This window comes from Tenrec ecaudatus, chromosome 12 (genome assembly GCF_050624435.1).
Source record: "Tenrec ecaudatus isolate mTenEca1 chromosome 12, mTenEca1.hap1, whole genome shotgun sequence".
Taxonomy (NCBI): domain Eukaryota; kingdom Metazoa; phylum Chordata; class Mammalia; order Afrosoricida; family Tenrecidae; genus Tenrec; species Tenrec ecaudatus.
Window position 1 is genome coordinate 50,250,492 of NC_134541.1, and position 7,143 is coordinate 50,257,634.

The following is a 7,143-nucleotide window of genomic DNA, read 5'->3' on the forward strand; positions in this document are numbered from 1 at the left end:
ATCATACTCAGCCTTCATTTGGGTTTCAGTAATTTCTCTCAGTTACATTGCCCTTGATGAATCCCTACCAGGCCTCTCACACCCTCATTGCCACTGATTTTGGATCACTTGTTGCTCCCCTCTCCCTGGGTTGGTCAGCACCACCTCCTTAACCCCGCCTCTCCCTCTACCGTGTCCCCCCAGAACCATTGGTCCCATAGTTTTCTCCTCCAGACTATTCATCCAGTGTATCTTATCTAGATAGATCTGTAGAGATAATAATATGCACCAAAAATCAAGCCATAGCAAGATAGGTGATGAGTGAGAACACAGCGATGACAACAAAAAAGAAAACCAATTACCCATAGAAGAATAAATTAATTAAAAAGAAAAAAATGTAGAAAGAAAGAACAATCTGTAAATAGATCAAGTTCTGATTTTTTATCTCTAGGCGTGTCCTTCAGTCAGGTCCAATAGGGCACCATGCTTTGGCCCCAGAGTCTGTCCTTTGTACTCCATCAGGGGCTCCCATGGTTGCACTGCCGCACACTTTTAGTGGTTTGCCTCAGTGTCACAGGGTCAGTCTGGGCCAGTCCCGACACTGGGTCTCCAGTATTGTCCCCCTTAGGGCCCTGGGCCATCAAGGGACAGCGTGTCTCATCGTGGGATCAGCCATATTGTCCACTCTGTGCATTGGCTGTTCTGAGCGGGGATATCATCCTCCAGGCCTGATTGGCCAGGATATGCTCCACTCTCTCTTCCTCCCCCTTCATTTGCACGCATTTGCTCTGATCAGACATGCCCCTCTCCCCTAGCTGCAGCTTCAGTGCCATCCTCTCAAGTAAATTTTTCTGTGGGAGGGGCAGTTGTCCACATAGCGGGTATGGGGGTTCTTCTTATTTTTTCATTGTGGTTACTAGAAAATTCAACATACTAGTGATTCATAGTGATTTCCAGTGTACACTGCTGGTCTAGAGCTTTGGTTTCTGGCATGAAGTATCTGTGTTGTTCTGGAACATTGCCCTTAGGTGTACCCAGATCTTCCTGATGAGTACTGTGATTTGTAAGGGTGGTAGAAAAGTGGCATTGAGAAAACAGTGATTTGACTTTGAACATGGCTCTTCTATAGATAAGCTGTGGTGACCATAATAAATCATTAGTCTTTTCTGAGCTTCGGTGTCTTCGGCCCTAAAAAGAAACAAGCAACGTGTCATTGGTTCCAAGATTGACTGCTAAATGAAAGATCAGGAATTTGAACCTACCAACCCATAAGATTTACACTCTTGGAAAACTTCTATTGGGTTGCTTCTCCGATTATTTGCTCAGCATACAGATTGAATAACTTTGGTGAAAGGATACAAACTTGACATGGCTAAATGCTGACCAGTTATTTTGGGTACAGTGACTGTGTTTTCTTTCCATCATTTTAATGTTTCCTGCAGCTTTCAATATTTTCTTCATAGACTTTTTTCAATATTGTAACTCCAAACTTGAATATTTTTAGTTTTTTTTTCAGCTTGAGATATGCTGATTGTGTTCTTCCTTTCTGATTTGCCAATCCCAGATCTTTTGCATATTTCATTATAATATTTTGTCTTCTAGAACTACCTTTGAAACCTTCAGTTCAGCTCATTTTTTCATAGTTAAATTGCTTTAAAAAATCATTTTATTGAGGGTTCTTACATATATTATAACAAGCCACATATACATTGTCTCAAGCAGATATATGCAATTATTTCCATTAACAATTTCTAAACATTATCTTTCTTCTTGAACCCTTTGATATCAGTTCTTCCCTCCATCCCCCATTTAAATCGCTGTTTTAGAGAATTGTATATGTATCTTGACAATCAGTTCTAATGCTCCCTCTCTACTCCCACCTTCATTGTTCCCCAATATCCCTCACCCTCCCAACCCTCCTTGATAAACAGTTGCATTAGTTATTTTCTCTCTGCATCCACTCCTTCTGTGTTTTTAAACTGGAAGACTTAACAGAAACAATAAAGAACAAAAACAACAACAACAACAATAATAATATAAGGATAAAAATAAAGAATAAGAAAGACAAGACCACCAACAATAATTTAAAAGCCAGAGAAGAAAACTCTTTTTTTTAAAAAAAAATATGGAACGCTTCACGAATTTGCGTGTCATCCTTGCGCAGGGGCCATGCTAATCTTCTCTGTATCGTTCCAATTTTAGTATATGTGCTGCCGAAGCAAGCACGAGAAGAATTTCTGTCATGGAACAATTGAGAAATATTTGAGCCTAAAGCAAATTCAGGTTGGGTCAAGAGAGAGGTCAACTAACCAAGTCCCATATTATACCATGGTTCAATCCATCATAATCAAGTTTACAATCATCTCTATCTGGTAGCTGCTCCAGGCCCTCTTCTGTGGCTAGAGTGGATCTGCCAGCGGCTTAACTTGACTAGATACTCTGCAGAGGGATTTCGGGTTCCCTTGACTAGATACTCTGCAGACTAGATAATTGCAGAGGGATTTTGGGTTCCCACCTACTTTACGTGGAAAGGGAAGAGACTCCAGATAAGGAAAGCAGCAGTCAAGAAGAACAAGAAGAGGCTTTGCACTCTAATCTCAAAACTTGGTTCATAGCCATGACAGTCAAAACTACCTATGTAGAAAGAGACCAATGGAGTAGGAATTAAAAATAACTTAGAAATGAATCCACCCATGTATGGGAAAATGATCTTTGACTAAGCATTGATTCACATTAAATGAGAGAACTGATAGCCTCTTTAACAAATGATACTGAATAAATTGGATATACATTTGCTGAACAATGAAACAAGACCCATATCTCACGCCACATAAATAAAGAGCTCAAGATGGCTCAAAGACCTAAATGTAAAACTTAGAGCTATAAAGATTATCAGTGAAAAACACGGACAAACTTAAGAACCCAAATACATGGCCTAAATACATGCTCAAGCACAATTAAAAACATACAAATAGCAGAAGAATGAAACACATGACCAGGATTTCCTAAAACTGAGACATTTGGTTGTTTCAGTAGATTTCACCAAGAGAAAAATAAAATACAAAATTTGAGTAATTTTTTTAGAAAACAGCAATATCTCAACAACAAAAAATCAAGTAATGCAAGTACGAAAATGAGTAGATGTGGATAAACTATTCACCAAAGAAGACATTCAGGCAACTAACAAACATCTGGAGAAGTGCTCAAAATCATTCGAAATTCAAAAGATACAAATCAAAACAACGTCATACTACCTCACCCCAGTATTAATGACAAAGTAAAACAAATAAGCAAACAGATAACAACAAATGCTGGTGAGCGAGTAGAACTCTCATATACTGCTGGTGGGACAGTAGAAAGGTGTCACTGTTGTGGAAATCAGTACAATGCTTAAAAACTTGAGAGTGGAAATACCATATGACCCAGTAATCTCTTTACTTGGCATGCATCCTAGAGAAATAAGAACTGTGGTATGAACAAATGCATACACACCCATGTTCATTGCAGCCCTTTTCACAGTAGCAAAAAGATGGGAATAACCGAAATACGCATCAGTGGGAGTTTGTAAGTGCAAACTTTAGTACGTACACACAATGGTCTACTATACAATGTTAAAGAAAAAATGATGCATCAGTGAAACCCTTCACAACATGGATTGACCTGGAGAGCACTATTATAAGTGAAATTAATCACAGAAAGACAATTATTTTATAAGACCAGTGTTTTAAAAAGGAAAGAAGAGAATTTTCACAGCAAAAGAAACATTATTCAATGATTACTAGAAGTAGGAAAGGAAGGGAAGGGAAGCAAGAGAAGTCATGGGTTACGGGATGGACAAGTGTTGATTTGGCTGAAGGTGAAGAGAACACACAATAAGAGGGAGTTGTGTAAAATTATTGAGGGAAGACAGTAGGAAATAGCAAGGGATCACGGCAACAGAGGCAATTACTTTTATATTGTTATATCACAATCTTGCAACACTAGGGATCAACAAGTAGATGCGTGGATCGAGGTAGACTGAAATAATAGGAGAGGGGCGTGGGAGTATACTCATGAATATGAATAGGTGTGACAGAGGATATTTGCATTTACCCTTGTTGCAAATATACTTGAATGTGGCGGAGCACACAGGTGGCCAAGTTATAAAAACTTCTTGAACATAACTAAACATCTTGAGAGACTGAGTCCCTGGACCTGGGGAGACCAGGACCACAATCCCAAGTCTGTTGGCGTAACGTAGTTTACAAAAACAATGTTCTACATCCTAATTTGGTGAGTAGTTACCGGGCTCTGAAAAGCTAATGAGCAGCCATCCAAGGTGTCACTATTGGTCTCTTCCCATCCAGAGGAAAGAAGAGTGATGAAAATGGAAAGGTATATGGAAATAATTATTTCAGTGGACTAATAGAGCACACCAACCTTAGATTCCACAACCCTGACACACAAACTAGATGGGGCCTGGCTGACACCACCAGCCTGCTCTGAAAAGGCTCCCGTTAGAAGGTCCTGGAGGAATGGGAGAACAGACCTCAATGTGGAACAGAACTCAAATCATAAAGGACTTGAGTCTTTCTGGTTAGAGAAACGGATGTGTTCTTTCAGCTTATTTGTTTGTTTGTTTATTTATTTTTAATCATTTTATTAGGGGCTCGTACAACTCTTATTATAATCCATATATACATCAATTGTGTAAAGCACATCTGTACATTCATTGCCCTCATCATTCTCAAAAACATTTGCTCTCCACGTAAGCCCCTGGTATCAGGTCCTCATTTTTCCCCTCTCTCCCCATTCCCCCCTCCCTCATGAACCCTTGATAATTTATAAATTATTAGTTTGTCACTTTCAACTTCTTTAATTGTTATTTTCTTTTCTTTTTAAAATCATTTTATTGGGGGCTGATGCAACTCTGATCACATCCATACATACTATTTTCTCTTCTTTTATGGTGTGAGGAAAGTTTCTCCCAGCAGTTCTAGAAATATGTTCTCTGTGGATTTTTCTGTTTCCCCAGATCTGGAAAGCCAATGAGGCATCACTTACTCCTCTTGCTGGTATCTCACTTAAGTCTTAGACTTTCTTTGGATTTATTTGCTCTTTTTGATTGACTTTTTCACATAGATTGGAATTGAGAGATAAATCTCCATGTTCACTAATTCAGCTTTCCATTGCTTCAATTCTAATGCTTTGGTGTTCTAAAATGCTGTCTAGTTCTATTATCTTAGTATTAATCTTCTAGATTTGTATTTATTTTTTGTATGGTTTCTAATTTTTCATTTATCTTTTTCTGTAGCTCTCTTTTTCTCAATCCCTTGAAAGTACCTGGATTCCTTTTGTAAAAAATAGTTCTAAGGCCTTTTTTCCCCACAGTAAGGTCTTATGATGCTATATATTGGTCCCTTGCTGTAACAGCTTGTTTCTTTGTGTGAACTGAGATGGTGTGTTTTCTCTGACTATTGTGCTGTAACAGTTGGGCCAGCTGACTCCATCAAATGGTGCAAGAAAGGAAAAAGAAAAAACAAGCAGTAGCAACAATGACAACCACACAAATTAAAACAGACAACAAGAAAGAACGAATTCACAATGGGAACCCCACTTACACAAGCTAAAATCACAGTGAACAGGATGTAGTTATCAAAGCCCCACCCAGAGATCGGCACAGTTCCAGTGTATTCACTGGTGTATAAAGGTGGAATCTGGGTGTTTTCAGGTTAACAGAGTTAGAAATTATCTCCCTCCCCACCCTTACCCATGCCCAGTATCTTTCCCCCTGGTGATCGAAACTAAACACACACACACACACACATACACACACACACACACACACACACACACAAGAAAAAGAAACAAAACAAAATCTTTTTGCCTTTGAAAAATTCAGACCCCAGTAGAATGACTGACTTTTGTGAGTTCCATGGGATGTGGGTATTAGGGTTGATTTCTCCTCTTTGAGGGCTGGACATTTAGCAATGTAAAGGAAAAAAGAAAGAAAGAAAAAAAAAACAAAACCAACCAAACATTCCAGCCACTGCCCTGCTGTTGACCCAGGACAATCCAGAAAGTCAAAGTATCTGTTAGACCCCAATACTGGAGCTACGTGGATGGTACCGGCCTCCGCTCTTTGAATGCACACCTGTTTGGACACTAGGAAGTCAACTGTGGAGAATCTGAAATGTTTCAGTCCTTTTATGTTTGTTTTCCTGTACGTGCAACATTCCTGCCAGGTCCGTGTCTTTGTCAGGCTGCCCATTCTGCCTTGTACAGTCAGCCGCTGGGGGCATCAGGTGTGGCGCAGTCGTTGCCCCATCACCAAGAAGGTATGGGGAGCCAGGGGATGCCCCCTTCTGCCTCCTTGGCTTTAGGGCGTGGATGAGTTCTTCTGTTGGTTGTTGGGCCAGGGAGAAATCAGTTTTCCTTTCTGTTTATCAAGGCAGGAGCTTGTCCAGTGCTATAGATGGAGCCGTTAGGTTTTGATACAGGGAGAATTTGAAATGACTGCTTGTGGATTATGTTTCCTGATTCCCCCATAAGTAGGTTGGACCCATTCAGCTACCTTTTCGTCGGAAACCCAGGGCTCCACATTTCTCTCCTGCCCACACTTTCTGACTTTTTTGTTGAAGTGCGAACAAGAGCTGTCGCTCTATGTCACTTTGTTTTAGGGAAGTCCAATAGTGTTTCTTTTTTATGTTGCCATATCCTTAGAGGATGCTGAAAGCGTGTGCAAGAAGAAACCACACTATTCTAAAGAGTTTAGGACTGTCTCCTACATAGGTTTTAAAGGAGACCGTCTCGTATTTTCATGTAAGGTAATAAGTTCACTGTGGTGTCAGTGCAATGACTATTTTCCCAGTGATTTCTACATAGGAAAAACGATCATTGCAATGAGTTTCAAAGGCACATTAAGGTTTCCAAGTAACTCATCATGGGTGAATTATCCTGAAGTCTTCCAACTTTCCATTAGACCTGAGTTGGGGCTTCTTGCTTTAATGTCCACACAGATCTTTTGTGAGCTTCCATCAGAGCTTCCATCAATGGTAGTAGCTATGGTTTTCCCATTTTTGGACCCATTAGGAGAGTAGCCACCACGTGAGCACATCTGGATCAGTCTAAAGATGAGAGGCACATGCGTTAATGTGACCAGAGGATCTATGTCATTGGAATAGC

The 7,143-nt window shown here is 40.0% G+C and overlaps 1 non-coding gene across 1 annotated transcript; it reads right to left on the reverse strand.

Annotated features, from left to right (window-relative positions):
• Nucleotides 1-2,098: 2,098 nt before the first annotated feature.
• Nucleotides 2,099-2,205, reverse strand: LOC142423517 (U6 spliceosomal RNA). The gene has a single exon (XR_012779148.1). It is a non-coding gene; the product is annotated as a U6 spliceosomal RNA (small nuclear RNA).
• Between the last annotated feature and the right edge of the window lie 4,938 nt (nt 2,206-7,143).